The sequence below is a fragment of the Mobula birostris genome, chromosome 10 (genome assembly GCF_030028105.1).
Source record: "Mobula birostris isolate sMobBir1 chromosome 10, sMobBir1.hap1, whole genome shotgun sequence".
Lineage (NCBI taxonomy): Eukaryota > Metazoa > Chordata > Chondrichthyes > Myliobatiformes > Myliobatidae > Mobula > Mobula birostris.
The window spans coordinates 97,259,604-97,278,677 of record NC_092379.1 but is presented as its reverse complement, the minus strand read 5'-3'; the positions used below and the strand labels follow the sequence as shown (position 1 = coordinate 97,278,677).

The window sequence follows — 19,074 nt, the reverse complement described above, 5'->3', positions numbered from 1 at the left end:
AAAGCCACTTCTTTAAATGTTAGAGAAGATTATGATAATCTAACTTTTGATTGGTTCTTCTGTAAATTGCTTTCTTATACTAGAGTAAATAACTTGTGTATGTTTATCTCTGTTAATTCATGATGCAGATACATTCAGGTTTGCAATAAATTTAAATTAATGACTCAAACATCTACTCAAATAATAATTCCAATTTTGCTTTTCAATTATCATTTAATTCACTGCCAGTTTTCCGGAGATGTATGCCTCATTCACCGTCCATAGCTTCTGATTTCCTTGTTGTTTTCGATATGTTGTTGATCAAATCTTGCTTCCACAGTCACAATTTCTCCTGTCATGTGTATGTGCTGAATTAGTCCACGTAGATTCCAACCATTAATTTGTTTCTTGGGTCTCTGAGATTCACATTTCATGTCATAAATCAGCACATGCTCTTGACTACTCTCTCTAACAGCACTAACTCACTCTTTCTCAAAACTGTCCAACTTACTTGGATTCCTTACACTAGTCTATTCTTGTAACCTTGTTGTTTCGTCCTATTCTTGTCCCACAAAACTTATTTCTTTATCCTCTTTATCATTTATATCTCACTTGTACTTAGCATAGAACAGTATTAGGTCCTCAGCCCACGATGTTGTGCCAATCTGTTAACCCACTCTAAGGTCAATCCAACCCTTTCCTCCCACATAGCCTTCCAATTTTCCTGTCATCCATATACCTATCTAAGAGTCTCTTAAATGTCCCTAATGTGTCTGTTTCTACCACCACTCCTGGCAGCACGCTCCACACATCTACCACTCTCTGTGTGAGATAAAATCTTATCTCTGACAGCTCTGCCTATACTTTCCACAAATCACCTTAGGTTAAGGAATTAGCCATATCTTCCCTGCGAAAAATACTCTGATTATCCACATGATCTTCTTGTACACCTCTATCAAGTCACCTCACATCCTCTTTCGCTCCAAAGAGAAAAGCCATAGCACCCTGCCTTCATAAGACATGTTCTCCAATCCAGGCTGCATCTAGGTATATCTCGTCTACACCCTCTCCAAAGCTGACACATCCTTCCGGAACTGAACAGAATATTCCATGTGTAGTCTAACTTCTGATGCCCTCTGCCATTTTGATGGCTTCCAATTTCATGATCCTAAATGGGTAATTTCCTTATCATGGACCATCAATTCCTCTATGCTTCCATCCCACAGCAGGATGGCCTAGTGGCCTCTTTCCTCTTCCTGGAACAGAAGCGGTCAGTTGTCATGCACTACTTCACACCGGGATGAACTCATTCTCACATGGAACAACTTCTCTTTTAACTTCACCCACTTATTTTAAACTTCTCTCCTATAGTAGGGGAATCTAGGACCAAAGGGCACCACCTCAGAATAGAGCGACGTCCATTTAGAACAGAGATGAAGAGGAATATCTTTATCCAGAGGGTGTTGAATCTTAGTCATAGTCATACTTTATTGATCCCAGGGGGAAAGGGGGAAATCTATAGAATTCATTGCCACAGACAGCTGTGGAGACCAAATAATTGGAATATATTTAAAGTAGAGGTTGATAGCTTCTTGATTAATCAAGGCATCAACGTTTTTTGGGGAGAAGTCAGGAGAATGGGGCTGAGAGGGATAATAAATAAATGATGGAATGGCGGAGCAGACTTGATGTGCCAAATAGTCTAATTCTGCTCCTACTTAGGTCTTATGGTCTTCTTTCATTAGCAAATGATTTATCTTTTGGAACCTTGCATGAGGCCAAACCATACCTTTTCTCTTTATGAGATTCTTGGATCATTCCTTGTTCAATTATTGTCAGCTTCCCATCCACATCTTTATTTCCAGTATATTAATGACCATATTGGTATCACTTGCTGCTTTCATTCAGAACTCAGAAATATTATTACTGTACCATTGATGTTAGTGGTGCTCGGTAGCACAGCCGTTAGCATGACGCTTTACGGTGCCAGTGACCCAGGTTCCATTCTGCCACTGTGCATAAGGAGTTTGTACATTTTCCCTGTGACTGCATTTCCTGCGGGGGCTCCGGTTTCCTCCCACATTCCAAAGATTTATAGGCGACTAGGCTGGTCACGGGGGTGTAATTGAGCAAAGTGGCACGTTGGGCTGCAGGGGCCTGTTATCGTGCTGTATCTCTAAGAATATATTAATGTAATCTTTCTTGCCTTTTCTTAATTTCTTAGTCACCTTTTTGGGATAGGATTCTTACCGATGTCCATTACAAGCCTATTAATATACGTCACTATCTTGACTGCACTCTCCCTGGTCCTGTTTCCTGCAAGGATTCCTTTCTATTCCTCTGGAATCTCCTGCTTTGTCGTGAATATTCTGAAGATGACTAATTGTGCTTCTGAGATATTTTCCATGAACCTCTACCTGCCTCCACTGTAGTTGATAGAGCATTCAATAAAATGCTACGTCATGCAATTCTGCTTTTCACCCACTCTCCTCCTATCCAGACCTCCTATGTTCCTTCCACCTTATCAACTCCCACATTTAATAGAATAACCTTAGTATTTTCCACTACTTTCAATATGTTGTCACCTCCAGGCACATCTTTCTCTCCCTTCCTCTTTCAACATTCCAAAGAGATTAATCCCTCTCCAGCTCTCTGGTTCACTCTTCCATCTCCACTGATATCTTCTCCTCTTCCCACTGTATCTTCACAGGCAACGGCAAGAAATGCATACCCTCCCTTTAACCTCTTTCCTTCCCACCATCCAGAGACCCAACATTTGATTCCAGGTGAAGCAATGATCCATTTATTTTATTTGAATTTAGTGTATTGCACTTTGTGCTGACAATGTGTTCTTCGCTACATAGGAGAAACCAAGTATGGTCTTGGTGACGACTTCAACATTTTTATTTTAAATCAGCAAGCCTGAAGTCTGAAAGCCTGACCTGCTGAATACTGGCAACATTTTCTGATTTTCTTCCAGTATTCCATTTGTTGGACTGAGAAAAAGGTAACGACACTGTTGGGGATATGAAAATAGGAAGCTAGGAGATGAAGATGACTACAAACTTTGATTAACCTTTGAGAGCACGTGGCTACACACTTTTTTTCCTTGCAAAATTTTCTGGTTATAAAGACGAGATAGTAATATAAAGAGTTTTGGAGATTACGAGGCGAATCTAAAACAGGTTAATTTTCTTTAAGGTAAAACTTGATTCTGGAACAATTGCTTGGCAGTTACCTTCGGCTAATGTGCAAGCTAACCTTTTCGAACTGAACCTTGTGGGCTGTGATTGCGAGGCTGGGTGTAAGAGCTCTACTAAGTACGATGTAGTTTGCACGTACAGTACCTTTCTCCTCTGATGTCCATTAGCTGTCGTGTCCATATCCTAAACTGGCACTCCAGGGGACGTGGAATTAACTGACTGCACAAGTTTTTTTATTCTAATACTTAGAAGACACCTTAAAAATCTTCAGGTATCAATCGGTAGAGAGAGCAGTAGATAAACTACTAATATAAACGTGCAACTGCACGTAAATGCAACAGCGAGATATTATCAGGAAGAAAAAAAATCCCTCTTTGATCGGTGCCTATAGTTGAACACGAAACCAGGAAAGTGGTTTGACCCGGGCTGGCGAGTTTTCTAGTTGTGCCCCTGCAAATAAGTAGCTACGACGACGGCGCTAGGACCCTGGGGACGCGACTGCAGTGAGGAGTGGTGGAAATGTGCGCAGCAGACAGCGATATGGAGCGAAAGTAAACTCATTCCTCGTTTCAGATATTAGTATATACATTAAAAATACACATAGATTATATCAGCCCCTGCTCGGTGCGCTTGCACCGTCGGAACCTGCACTTTCACAACCTCTGGGGCCCGGCTTTGGAGCGGCTCGGATCGGACGTGGATCTGAATCTTGCTGGAACGAGAAAACAGCAGCTCCGAATTAAATTCAGGTATTTTCTTTAAGATAACGAGGCCGGGCTCGGTGGGATTGAGCAGTGCGTGTGGCGAGAAGCCGAGGTGCCACAATGTACCCCTCGCCCTCTGCCTTAACAAAAGGAGACGTTTCGCTTCGCTTCTGCTCTGGGGGCGATCTCGCCAATTTCATGTCAGTCTCACTGGCATCTCGCTCTCCTAATTTTTATTTTACAAACGTTTAATAGAGAGGATAATTGCAACTCCCAGAAGAGAAAAAAAACATGTAAAGGTTTCGATAAACAGCAGGCATCGGGCTAGTTTATTTCGAAACACAAGTTTAAAGCAAGACATTTAAAAGGGTAAATATCCAACTTCCGGGAAGGCAACTTATTCACATATCGTGCGAGGCTCTTATTTATTTAACAAACAATGAAGGTTTCAGTCACGGGTTGAGGTCGAGTTAGTTTGTAGTGCAAGCCACCATGGTGCCTCATTTCGGTTTAATTAAGGTTTGCACTTTGAAGAAACCGGGCTCCGGTGGGCTGAGTGATGAGAAATACAGGACTCAGACATATAAATACTGTCAGGTTCAGGGATCTGCTGCCTGCGAGGCTAGGGCTGGGAAACTGGAGAACTCGAGTCTCTCCCTCGTCCTTGAGGACGTTTCCAGGGACCTCGAAGCGATCAGAAATGTTTCACCAGCGGAGGAATGAGAAGCAGAAACCGATATCCACTGTAAATTTTGGCAATGCAAAATGACCCCTCCAACCCAAGCGTGGATTCACGAGTGCTTTTATATTGTAAAATGCGGAAAGTAGAAAGACCAAGAAATGTATGAGTTTTTGCAAAGGGTTTTATTTTCGGGAGGGGTTTGTTGCAGGTTTCCCGAGCGCCGTTTGCACAAAGTCCATCCGCGATGACCCTCGGCCCACAGTTAGTGTGTAGAAGGAGGATGTGACGGACTATTGCGATATCCATCGAGTGCTTGTTATTCCGCATCGACGAGTGCACGAAACAAACGCAATGTGTGCGAGGAGGTTCTGCTTTATATCCAGTTACCTTCGATATATTTCAGTGCTGAACACCGGGGCTAGTATCTAAATTAGTAACGCCCCTCCACATCCCCGTCCCCCCCCCCCCCCGGAATCTAATCGCGTCCAGACAACAAGCCGTTGAAAATGATGATTAAATGTCGTGTGCTGTGGGGCCTTGTTGCACTAGCAACTTGTGTTAGATTTTGAGAAAGTTTTCAAGTTGTATTTAAGTCCCGTTTTAGCGCCGACTCGAACGATGCCCATTGGAGGAAATGCTGAAAGACGCCGGAGAAGGGAGAGGGAGGAAAACTGGGACGGGGCTCGGGTGATTCACTCTCGGCTCGCTCATGAGAACAGGGCGCGGCCTCACAGCGAAGACCCCACCCTGTGCCCTCTTAATACTGCGTGGCCTGTTGGGCCGGGTGTATAATTGCATTCAAAGTATCAAGCTTGTTATTCCGGGTAGGTTTGTCAGGCCAGTGCAGTGCCGGTAAACGAAATGTTGTGGAAGGTGGGCAGGCACGCACGCATGTGTTGCCCATCCCACTTGCCATGGATACAACGAACCATAGAAACGTACCGCACAGGATAGGCCTCTGCAACCCATGCCAACTGTGATGCCCACCTATGCTAATTCCATTTGCCCTCATTAAACCCATATTCCTCTACTGCAATCAAAATCCTTTTGAAACATTGTGCTGGTGTCTGGCAGCTCATTTCAAATACTCACCACCCTCTGAAAAATTTACCCCCCTATCACCTTTAATTTTCTCCCCTCTCACATTAAACATATGCCCCCTGATTCCCCCATAGACTCCCCTGTCCTGGGAAAAATGTTTCTGACTTTGACTATATCTATGCCCTTAATAATTTTGCAAACTTACATAAGGTCACTTCAGTCTTCCATATTCTAGTGAGACTAAATCCAGCCTATCCAAACCCTCCTCATAGCGACAGTTGAGTGTAACACTTCTGCTCTCACTGTAATGCTACCACATCCCTTCTGCAGTGTGGCTTCCAGTACTGTACATAAAGAGTGGCCTGACCTGTGTTTTGCACAACTGCAACATGATATCCAGTCTTTATACTCATTGCCTTGGCCTGTGAAGGCTAATGTACCAAATACCTTTTTCACTATCCTATCTACCTTTGCTGCAACCTACAGGGAACTGTGGACTTGGATCCCAAGATCGCTATGTTCTTCAGTGCTACCAAGGGCTCTGCTATTTACCCGATATGTCCGAACATAATTTGACCTCCCAAAGGTTATTATCTTGCACTTGCCCATAGTAAGTTCAATCTGTCCAACTTTCCAACTGATGTATGTTCCTCTTCATATTTTCTTTGTTATCTGCCAATTTTTGCATTACCTACAAACTTACCAGCCAGGTTGCTTACATTTTCATTCAGTCATTTACATAATTGTAACAAAGATCTTTCTAGGTTCTCCTGCCGCATTAGTTTAAAGCCTCCCAAGCAGCACTAACAAACCTCTCTGCATGGATATTGGTCTCCTTCTCATTTAATCTTGTCCAAGCTCTAGAACTGTGCCCAGCTATCTACAGACATGAGGCCTTCCCTCTTGCACCAGCTCTTCTAGGGCTTTCGTCTGCCCTGTCTTCCTTTTCATAAACTCACTAGCAGGTGGCACAAGAAGTAATTCTGATGTTACAACCCTAGAGGTCCTGCTTTTCAATTTTCTACTTAACTCCTTAACCTCCATTTGCAAGATTTCATCTCTTAGTATTAGCAGGGAATTGGGATGTTCAGCATCCCTTGCAGAATGTTCTGTAGAGGTTCCAAGACATCCTTAATCTTGGCATCAGGGTGCTTGACTCCCATGTGGGGCCATAAAAATGCCTTCCTGTCCCCCGGACTGTTGAGTCCCTTGTCACTATTGGTTGTTCTATGCACTGGTGTACTGGGGCAATGCCAACAGGCTCAATAAACTGATTAGAAAGGCTGGCTCTTACAGGTGTCAAACTGGACACACTGGAGCCTGTGGTAGAATAAAGGACCCTACAGAAAATGCTGGCAATTCTGGACAACATTTCTCATCCTCTATGCCACCTTGGCTGAACAGAGGAGCGTTTTTAGTAATAGATAAAGACAACTGTGCTGCTCCACAGAGCGCTGTATGAAGACATTCTTACCCTCAGCCATTAAGCTCTATAATGAGTCAACCTATAGCAAGGGAAATGATGACTCCCTTCCAGTTAGACTGTTTGAGGTAACTTATTTTTTATTCTTTCTTTCTTTCTTCTCTTCTAATATTTGTATACCTGTGCCCTTGTAATGCTACTGCGACACTGTTATTTCCTTTGGGATCAATAAAGTATCTATCTCAGCAACACACACAAAATGCTTGAGGAACTCAGCAGGCCAGGCAGCATCTACGGAAAAAAGTACCATCGACATTTTGGGCCGAGCACCTTCGGCAGGTCTGGCGACAAAAAGATGAATAGATTTAAAAGGTGGGGGAGGGGAGAGAAACTCAAGGTGTTAGGTAAAACTGGGAGGGGGAGAGATGAAGTGAAGAGCTGGGAAGTTGATTGGTGAAAGAGGTACAGGGCTGGAGAAGGTGGAGTCCGATAGGAGAGAACAGAAGGCCATGGAAGAAAGAAAAGGGGGGAGGAGCACCAGAGGGAGGTGAGGGGCAGGCAAGAAAATAGGCTGAGAGAGGGGAAAGGGGATGGGGATTTGTGAAGGGGGGTGGGGCATTACTGGAAGTTTAAGTCAAATGTTCATGCCATCAGGTTGGACGCTACCCGGATGGAATATAAGAAGATGTTCCTCCAACCTGAGTGTGGCCTCATCGTAACAGTGGAGGAGGCCATGGATCGACATATGGGAATGGGAAGTGGAATTAAGATGGGTGGCCACTGGGAGATCCCACTTCTTCTGGCGGACAGAGCGTAGGTGCTCAGCGAAGCGGTCTCCCAATCTACGTTGGGCCTCACCGATCTACTCCTCATCTTTTTTTGCTCCAGTCCTGTTGAAGGGTTTCGGCCCAAAACATCGACTCTACGTGCTTCCACAGATGCTGCCTGGCCTGCTGAGTTTCTCCGGTATTTTGTGTGTGTTGCTCGGATTTCCAGCATCTGCAGATTGTCTCTTGTTTGTGGAAGTATCTATCTATCTATATAATATCGCCCCGCCATACAACAGAGGCAGTTGTAGTTCTGCCATTTTGACTATTACTGCTTTCCTCAGAGAAACTACTTCCCTCCCAACAACAGTATCTAGAGCAGGGTTTCCCAATCTTTTTTATACCATGGAATCTTTTTGTTTACTGAGGGGTCCAGGGACCCCTGATCTCGAGTAATTTACCTGTTAAAGAGGGGAATTGCTACGGGAGACTCCTGCACTGCCTTGATAAGGCAGAAAATACTGGAGGAACTTAGCAGATCCAGCACGTTTTTTGGAGGGAAATGAGCAGTCAATGTTTCAGAATGAGACTGTTTACCTCTGCCCTCAGTTCCTGCTGCCTCCAGGCCGAGACCTCTCACATCGCTGCTGGGTCCTACTGCTCCTCTGCTTCCACCAGCACTCCCCACCTACCCTCAGGTCAGAATGTCAACTGTTCATTTCCCTGCACATATGGGTGGTATGGTAGTATGGCTTGCACAACGCTTTACAGTGCAGGTGACCTGGGTTCAATTCCTGCCACCAACTGTAAGTAGTTTGTATGCTCTCCGCTTGCCCACGTGGGTTTCTTCTCATAGTTCAGAGACGTACCAGTTGGGAGGTTAATTGGTAATTGAAATTGATTAGGCTAGGGTTAAATCGGGGGTTGCTGGGCGATGTGGTTCGAAGGGCTGGAAGGGTCTATTCCGTGCTGCATCTCAATAAATAAATAAATAACGTCTGCCTGACTTGCTGAGTTCCTGCAGGTTTCTGTGTTGATCCAGATTTCTGGCATCTGCAGAATCTCTTTGTGGCTTCGGCATTACCTGCTTCTTGCATTCACTCGCCACCTCTTTGTCTGAACCTGCAGTGTGACGACTTCCCTGAAGTTATTATCTATAACACCTTCGTCCTCCTGTCTGTTCCTCAGTGTGTCCAATTGCCGCTCCAGAATCAGGTTTATTTTCACTGCATGTGTCATGAAATTTGTTAACTTAGCAGCAGCAGTTCAATGCAATACATGATACAGAAGAAATGATAATAATAAAAAAAATCAATTGCAGTATACGTATAGTGAATAGATTAAAAACATGCAAAACCCCCCAGAAATAATATATATTAAAAAAGTGAGGTAGTGTTCAAGGGTTCAATGTCCATTTAGGAATCGGATGGCAGAGGGGAAGAAGCTGTTCCTGAATTGCTGAGCGTGTGCCTTCAGGCTTCTGTACCTTCTACCTGATGGTAACAGTGAGAAAAGGGCAGGCCCTGGGTGCTGGAGGTCCAGTGGACACTGCCTTGCTGAAACACCGCTCCTTGCAGATGTCCTGGGTACTTTATAGGCTAGTACCCAAGATGGAACCAACTAAATTTACAACCCTCTGCAGGTTCTTGCGGTCCTGTGCAGTAGCCCCCCTCATACCAGACAGTGATGCAGCCTGTCAGAATGCTCAGCACGGTGCATCCATAAAAGTTTTTGAATGTTTTTGTTGACATGCCAAATCTCTTTAAACTCCTAATGAAGTATAGTCGCTGTCTTGCCTTCTTTATAGCTGCATCGATAATTGGGACCAGGTTAGATCCTCAGAGATCGTGACACCCAGGAACTTGAAGCTGCTCACTCTCTCCACTTCTGATCTCTCTATGAGGATTGGTATGTGTTCCTTCATCTTACCCTTCCTGAAGTCCACAATCAGCTCTTTCGTCTTACTGACATTGAGTGCCAGGTTGTTGCTGCAACACCACTCCACTAGTTGGTGTACCTCACTCCTGTACACCCTGTCGTGTCACCACCTGAGATTCTGCCAACAATGGTGATATCATCAGCAAATTTATAGATGGTACTTGAGCTATGCCTAGCCACACAGTCATGGGCATATAGAGTAGAGAAGTGGGCCCTGAGGTGTGCCAGTATTGATCGTCAGCAAGGAGAAGATATTATCACCAGTCCCCACAGATTCTGGTCTTCTGGTTAGGAAGTCGAGGATCCAATTGCAGAGGGAGGTGCAGAGGCCCAGGTTCTGTAGCTTCTCAATCAGGATTGTGGGAATGATGGTGTTAAATGCAGAGCTATAGTTGATAGTCCAGCCTGAAAGGAGCCTCAGCTGGACGTACGTCCATCTTCACACGAGGAACCACCAACTGCCAGTTCTATCCCTCAACTTAATTACTGGGTTTAAAAGAAAAGAAATGTCTTTAATTTACCTTGTTTCCACTCAGCCTTCTTGTAGAAGTCTCCCTCATCAAAATCTTTGCGCTTAGACCTTAAACTCAGCACTTTGACCTCAAAACAGCTTTTTTATTCAAATTGTCTGCTCTTCTTCAAATTTGCCCCTCTTTTGTCTGCTTTTACTGATTCTAGGCCTGCTCGTGGGCAAGAATCAGTTTGCCTTGCCTTGTATTCTCTTTCTAAATTGTTTTGTCGAACAGGTCCAATTAGGAGACAAGTTAAGAGTTCACCACCTTGTGATGTCAGTCACAAAACAGGCCTGAATAGGTAAGGGTTTTCCATTAAATACTAACTAAATCTTAATGCTGTAATTTACCTTTCTTGGCCCTAATGTTGGTTGATATTGTTCATAGTTCTTTTCATGTACAGTTTGCCTCTCCTGCCCTTTAAGTTACCAGTCGTCACCACAAAAAAACCAGCTCTCGATCCCTGTGTCCCACAGGTACTATTAGATCTCTGACATCCAAGGAGAACATGCTGTTGCCGTCTACGCTTAAGCCAGCCTTTTCTAGAATTCCATCACGGAATTCATCCAAACTGTCAAATGGATAAATTTAAAAACGCAAACACGAGGAAATCTGCATAAATCCCTCTCTTCCAAGTTGTGAATGACACTGTAACTGGACAGCGTAGAAGTAACCAGTCCCTCCTTGTCCTTCTCGACTCATGTGCAGCCTTTGATAAAATTGATCATGTCAACCTCCTCCAAAGTTTTTTTTCCATTGTCTAGATGGGTGGAACTGTTTTCCCCTCACTTCATTCTTATCTCTCCAATTGTTGGCTTTCGTTTACACCTTGGACTATTATTTCTGAAAGGAAGCCTACTGAGTCCAGTCATCATCTCTTTTGACCCTCCTGTATCTCCAAATGTTTATTCAACATCATGCACTGGATGACTAAAAAAATTCTTCTCGTAAGATATCATCAACCTCCACCACAGGCTCTACTCCCACTCCACTGACTCCCACTCTCTCGTTGTCTTGTTCAGTCTCAAGCTGTTACCAGTCTTCAACTTCAAGTTTATTGTCACTCAACAATATGTATACCCCCAAGCGAAAGAATGTTCCTTTGGACCAAGGTGCAGAACACAGTACATATAACTCGCACGCAACATTAACGTTATACTTGGAAAGGGTATTAGAGGCCTGGTTGCATCTTTACACCAGGTTAATAGTTCCATTGTCACTTTTGCTGATACATGATCCTTTATAACTAGGTTGCTAATCTTCAGTTCAAAATTTTAATTGTAAGTAGTCTGGATATGAACATGATTATCATTGACTGGATTACTAACAAGTACTATACCCACATAACAACAATACCCCTATCTTCTTGTGCCACACTGAAGTGATCGTACCATGTCATTTGACTGCAGTGTGAGCCATGTAGTTTTCTGACTCTGAGCAGAGGACAGGAAGTTGTGAATGAGCTGGATCTGGCATTTATAATTGAGAGGAGCCTGGAAAGGAGGAGGATATTTGTTCGCGGTCAGTTTGTGCCTAGGCTTTGGGCCGGCACTGTTAGATGCAGTGTACCCTAGCAGCGTGGTAGCCTTCACTTGATACTTGATAACAGGGCATACAAATATTGCATCATTGAGGAAAGAATTTCTTCAGAGTAAAGTGCATGATGTAGCTTTCAATCTTGTAAAGTGATAATGGAAATGCAAAGTAGGTCACATGGCTCTAAAGATATTTCTATTGAGTTTTAGAAGTACAGCCTTCATGGCAGGTTTTCTGTGTAGAAAATACTTAAAGCACCATTAGCTCAATATTATAAGCAATGCACTGCACAACCACTGTCGCTCCTGACTTTCGTTGTACAGTACTTTAATCGGTGTTGGGTGTTTGTATGCCACCTGAAGTGATTTCCTTTGCAATCTTCCCCCATATCATCCCTTGTGAGGTTCAGCCCAGTGTTAAACACAGGCCTTTCCTGTATGCTGTTCTGTTGGATAACTTTGGCCTTCTTGTGTGGTTTAATGTATAATCTGTCAGCTTTCGATAATCCATTTTCAGCCATGCCATATGCATGTCTTGTTTTCTTTAATTATAGAATGCATAATCACAGTTAAACCAATCCTCCCTGTTTCATTTTCAGTTGCTGTTGTATCAAAAACATCCAGGTCTTTACTTCTCTGTCTCTGACAGGATCGTTGCCTTTGGTGAAGGAGATTATAATTATTTTTTTCAATATATAGTCTGATCATCATTAATAATAACTATTTGCAGAGTAATTAAGCTAACAGGGCTGCATTCCTGTCTTCACTTTAACTTTCAAGAGTCTCTCAGTATACTTATATCTTGCATATTTTCTTGCAGAATTAACTGATTTGTGCTGAAGTTCTCTCACTAATGTTAAAGGGTCTTGTTTAAGAAGTGATGCATTTGTTTCTGTTTATTTTACAATATCTATTACATACTAATGCAGAATGAAAATTGTACATTTTGTGTAATTTTGAACCATACACCATAGTACAAGTGATGAACTTGCCAAATGGCTGAGGATAAATTCTTGATCTCCCTTGGTTTTGCCAACATGCTGTCCATCCAAGTTTTTTTCACAGCACATCCAGCGATCACACTGTTCTGCTTCCTGAATCCATCTCCCTAATTCCACTTTAAGTACTGACTTCTGTTGGATTGTAGTTTCAAGTGCTATTGAGTAGCCAATCATTATGTGTGAGGTTTCAAAGTGAGTATTTGTAGATTATTTGAAAATAGAGAAACCAATTTCGTCCTCATCATGGATTCACAAATGCATCTTTTCCAGGAGTGATACTGAGTAGGAGTACAGTATCACCCTATTTATAGCTAGTATTCACTTCTCCCCACCTCGGTTTGTCCAAGCCAACAGTGGCATCCAGTGTAAGCAGCCACAAGGAGGGGAACCAGCAAGATTTAGTTCCTTGCCGTTTGGCTCTTTAACACATTGTACTATTCCAGCAGCTATTAATAGAGTTCAATATAATAACATCATGATTTAAAACGTACATGTTTCTCAGTTATTTTTTGCATATTGTCAACAGGAATAAATGTCTTATAGAATATATTGCTTTGCTGGTGCTGCATTTTAGAGTTTATTGCAGAAGGTTTGACATAACTTATCAGTATTTTGTTTTCATTAAATTAGTGATACCGGCGTGCAGCTCCCTGCCCATATTGAGGAAAGATCGCTTGTGTTATATATCATTAGGCGCTCTTCAACTGTATAATAAATTGGTAATGTCTGATTTAAAGATAAAGGTCATCATTCAGATTTAAATATTGTAAAATCCGTAGACACATGCATTTACAGTGGCATGCAAAAGTTTGGGCACCCCGGTCAAAATTTCTGTTACTGTGAATAGTTAAGTGAGTAGAAGATGAACTGATCTACCAAAGTCATGAAGTTAAAGATGAAACATTCTTTTCAACATTTTAAGCAAGATTAGTGTATTATTTTTGTTTTGTACAATTTTAGAGTGGAAAAAAAGGAAAGGAGCACCATGCAAAAGTTTGGGCACCCCAAGAGATTTGAGCTCTCAGATAACTTTTATCAAGGTCTCAGACCTTAATTAGCTTGTTAGGGCTATGGCTGGTTCACAGTCATTGTTAGGAAAGGCCAGGTGAAGCAAATTTCAAAGCTTTATAAATGCCCTGACTCCTCAAACCTTGTCCCAACAATCGGCAGTCATGGGCTCCTCTAAGCAGCTGCCTAGTACTCTGAAAATTAAAATAATTCATGCCCATAAAGCAGGAGAAGGCTATAAGAAGATAGCAAAGTGTTTTCAGGTAGCCATTTCCTCAGTTCGTAATGTAATTAAGAAATGGCAGTTAACAGGATCGGTGGACGTGAAGTTGAGGTCTGGAAGACCAAGAAAACTTTTCAAGAGAACTGCTCGTAGGATTGCTGGAAAGGCAAATCAAAACCCCCGTTTGACTGCAAAAGACCTTCAGGAAGATTTAGTAGACTCTGGAGTGGCAGTGCACTGTTCTTCTGTGCAGCGACACCTGCACAAATATGATCTTCATGGAAGAGTCATCAGAAGAAAATCTTTCTTGTGTCCTCACCACAAAACTCAGCATCAGAAGTTTACAAAGGAACATCTAAACAAGCCTGATGCATTTTGGAAACAAGTCCTGTGGACTGAATTTAAAATAGAACTTTTTGGCTGCAATGAGCAAAGGTATGTTTGGAGAAAAAAGGGTGAGGAATTTCAGGAAAAGAACACCTCTGCATTTGTTAAGCACAGGGGTGGATCGATCATGCTTTGGGCTTGTGTTGTAGCCAGTGGCATAGAGAACATTTCACTGGTAGAGGGAAGAATGAATTCAATTAAATACCAGCAAATTTTGGAAGCAAACATCACACCGTCTGTAAAAAAGCTGAAGATGAAAAGAGGATGGCTGCTACAACAGGATAATGATCCTAAACACACCTCAAAATCCACAATGGGCTACCTCAAGAGGTGCAAGATGAAGGTTTTGCCATGGCCCTCACAGTCCCCTGACCTAAGCATCATCGAAAATCTGTGGGTAGACCTCAAAAGAGCAGTGCATGGAAGACGGCCCAAGAATCTCACAGAACTAGAAGCCTTTTGCACGGAAGAATGGGTGAAAATCCCCAAACAAGAATTGAAAGACTCTTAGCTGGCTACAGAAAGTGTTTACAAGCTGTGATTCTTGCCAAAGGGGGTGTTACTAAGTACTGACCATGCAGGGTGCCCAAACTTTTGCTTTGGGCCCTTTTCCTTTTTTGTTATTTTGAAACTGTAAAAAGATAGAAATAAAAAAGTAATCTTGCTTAAAATGTTAAAGAAATGTGTCATCTTTAACTTTATGCCTTTTGGAAATCAGGTTATCTTTTACTCGCTTAGATATTCACAGTAACAGAAATTTTGACCGGGGTGCCCAAACTTTTGCATGCCACTGTATGCATTTTCAGTGTCACTTTTATCACAATTGTACAGAAAATGATACTATCATCTATTTGAAAATCCTGTGCCATGTCAGTTTGAACAGGGAAATGTAACCAGCAATAGAATTACTGATGTTATACTACTAGATTGGGTTATATCTAGGGTGAAATTTTCATTTTCTGCCACTTTTATGATTGGAAATGGGATAATTTCAGATGATAAAGTAGCAGAAATGCTGAATTAGTATTGGAGGTGCAGTAGGCAGCAATGACAAGAAGGAAACAACAACTTTCTGTAAATCTCATTGAACATTAACGTGCATAGGCTTAAGTATAATTATTATTATTTTTATCCTCCGATGGGTACATTGATACCAGTTTCCTAAATGCAGCTCGTGGTACTTCTTGGTATGTCAGCAGTTTCCATATTTCATGTTTTGCACAAATTCACTTTTTGCGAAATGCACACCTAAAACATTATTCTTTTCAATGATGTCTGATTGAAGTGCACATGCGCAATTATTGAATGTGAACAGGGCATGGATTGTGATGCCTCCCGGGAATGAATTGCCTGGTGGCACTTACTGTAGTTCAGTCACAGCAACAGTATGCAGGAGGACATTTAATGCCTGTAGAATTTTAGCCAGCAGGGAGTCGGTATGTTCATATGAAAGAGGAGGAAATGTGGGAAAATAAGGAGGAGGAAAATAAAATGTCCCATCATATCACCATGGCAACATGGAAACACAAATCACACAGTCATTAGAAACAGCAATTGATTGTAGGTACTTTTTGCAGGGTGAAGTATAATGGTGAAAGCAAAATCATTTACTAATGGTCACCAAAATATAAGCAATACAAATAATATTTAATTCTAGATCTCCAAAGCTGGTTTCAATTGCTATTTATTTATGAGATTAATTATTACTAATTACTACTCTAAACATTTTTTATTGGTTAAAATTCAGATTAACTTCAAACAACCTGCAATACTGGTCCTAAAATGAATTTTACTTCCTCCATCAATTATTTATAAAAAAAGTGAGAGTTAATTGCATATGGGGTTATTTTCAACTGTAATCTGTCGCCCAGAAGAGCAATATTGCGGAGATTAAAGCTTTATCATAGTGTTACCAAACTTTGCACACATTCCTCACTGAGTTAGTTAGAGCGAGTTGTTAGTAAGAATGGACTTCTGGTGCAAGGAATTTCCTTATTTGAATTCTATCTCCTTCATGTTCAGCTCACCCAATTTTTTTCAGTGATAATGTAATGCCAAAATTTGCTTCTGAAACATGGCTGGTGCAATTGTCCCACAGATAAATTAGCTCTTAATAACAATGAAGTCTCAAATAGAACATTATTTAAAGATAGAGAGAGTAAAGATTAGTTTTTCTTGTCACATGTACATTGAAGCATTTATTGAAATGTGTCAGTTTTACGACAGCATCCAACACAGTCTGAAGATTGTGCTGGGGCAGCCTATAGGTGTCTCCATGCTTCTGGTGCCAACATAGTATGCCCAAAACTCACTAGCCCAACTGTATATTTTTGGAATGTGGGAGGAAACTGGTGCACTCTGAGGAAAAACACACAGTCACAGGGAGAATGTACAAACTCCTTATAGATAGTGGCAGGAATCAAATGCCTGCTGTAGAGCAGTTGTGCTAATCGCTATGCTACTGTGCCACTGTAAGAGTCAGGTACATTCACCTTCCAGTCAATGCCAGACACATCTCTAACAGACTAAGCCAGACTAGGATCCCAATTACCCTATTCCTGGCATATTTAATCAGGATCTCTGTCAAAGGTCAGTGGCTCACAAGCTATCATCTGGGGCATATTTCTACAGTGACAGCTTGCAAAGATCCTGAGGCAGGCATTCTGAGAATTTGGTACATCATAACTTTGACTTTGAGAAGGGTGCACCTGGTTGCTTGGTAAATCTCAAGCACCATTGATAACTGAGAAAAGGTGGTACGATATTTAACAAGCTCTCACCATTATTTGTGCCCTTCACTATTTCTTGGACATGCTTGATCCTCTCCTCGTTAATATTGCTGCCTCACACTGTCTCCATAACAAAGGAATTTTTGATTTCTGACTTAAGAGTTTGATGGAAGGTCAATAACCTAAAATATTATTGTTGTTTCTCTCCCCTTGGTGCTACCTAACCTTCTAAATATTTCCAGCATTTCCTAATTTTAGTTCAGATTTTCTGAATCTGCACTTTTCATTGCTTTCAAATCATCTTCACTTCCTTTGGCAACAAATGGAGACAATGATATAAGCCAACTGGAGACGAATAAGTGAGTAAGGGTGGAATTTCTGGAATGACATGCTGCCTGCAAAGCTGCGGTCAATCACCTGGAAAGCAGGTAAGATCTTTGTATCAGGCAAATCATTTCACAACAATTGAAATTGGTGTCAATATGTGAGGGTCTCAAGTTAGCTCTTCTGATCTGAGAACCTCACATATTGAAAACATCTATATCAGGAGATTGTGCTTTAAGCCTGTTACTAGAGTTGAGTGTACATAATCTCAGTTTATACTCAGTTTATATCTCCAGTATATACTAAGGAAGTGCATTATTGGCGTCATTGCCTGTTGTGAATGTTGACTTGAAGACTATTCCAAATGAATGCTAAATATCTTGGGGCAATAAGATTCTCCTGGAGGCCTAGAGTAAACCCTTGACCGAAAAACTTTGGTTATTTTCCTTTAAATTTACTTACTTAACAACAAACAGCATATACCAGAAGTATTGTAATGAGCTGAACTATATACAGAACATGCTGGATATGCACAGCAGGTAAGGCAGTATCTCTGAAAGAGAAACACAGTTAATATTTTGGGTTGGCCAGAAATGAACTTTATTCACCATATACATTTATGTGTGTTAGGAAATTGCCATGGTGTGTTGGTGCGACATGCAACAAAAAGGACATTTAACAATATACAGAATAAAGAATTATATAAAATAAAGCTAGAGATTTACAGGTATGAAATAAATTGTGCATAAATACATAAATACCAGCAAATATTTACAGTGTGGGGAGGGGGAACCTCATTGAAACCTACCGAATGTTGAAAGGACTAGATAGGGTGGACGCGGAGAGGATGTTTCCTATGGTGGGGTTATCCAGAACTAGAGGGCACAGCCTCAAAATTGAGGGGCGACCTTTTAGAACAGAGGTAAGGAGGAATTTTTTTTAGCCAGAGAGTAGTGAATCTGTGGAATGCTTTGCACAGACTGTGGGGAGGCCAAGTCTGTGGGTATATTTAAGGCAGAAGTTGATAGTTTCCTGATCGGTCAGGGCATCAAAGGATATGGTGAGAAGGCGTGTGGGGTTGAGTGGAATTCGGGATCAGCCATGTTGGAATGGTGGAGCAGGCTCAATGGGCTGAGTGGCCTAATTCTGTTCCTGTGTCTCATGGTCTGAATACCCGTGTGCTGTGGTGCAATGTAAAACTTACATGCAGTAGTATCACAGGCACATAGCATTAGAAACAAAATGTTTAGAGGAAAAATATGAACACAAATTACACACAACTATGTACAAGAAAGAACATCACTAGAACAAAACAAAGAGTCCATTGGAGGTCAAAGTGGTTGTAGTGTTGCTACACTGAGATACTGATTAAGTTTGTGTAGGCTGCTTCAAGACCTATGGCTGCAGAGAAGTAGCTGTTGTTGACCTGGTAGTGTAGGACTTCAGGCTTCTGTACTTCCTGCTGAATGGCACGGCCTGGATGGTGAGGATCTTTGATGATAAGTACTGCCTTTGTGAGGCAGCCCCTCCTATAGATACCACCAGTGGTGGGGTGGGATTTGCCTGTGTATATTGAGCTGGGTCCACCAGTCTCTGCAGTTTTGAATGCCCCTGCATG

General features: G+C 42.0%; 1 protein-coding gene across 1 annotated transcript in view; it reads left to right on the top strand.

Moving 5' to 3' along the window:
- Positions 1 to 3,608: 3,608 nt before the first annotated feature.
- LOC140204187 (BCL-6 corepressor-like protein 1) overlaps positions 3,609 to 19,074 on the top strand; it is a 221,285-nt gene continuing 205,819 nt past the window's right edge. The window contains exon 1 of the mRNA XM_072270659.1: positions 3,609 to 3,931. The gene's annotated coding sequence lies outside the window, so the exon portion shown is untranslated. The remainder of the gene's footprint in view (positions 3,932 to 19,074) is intronic.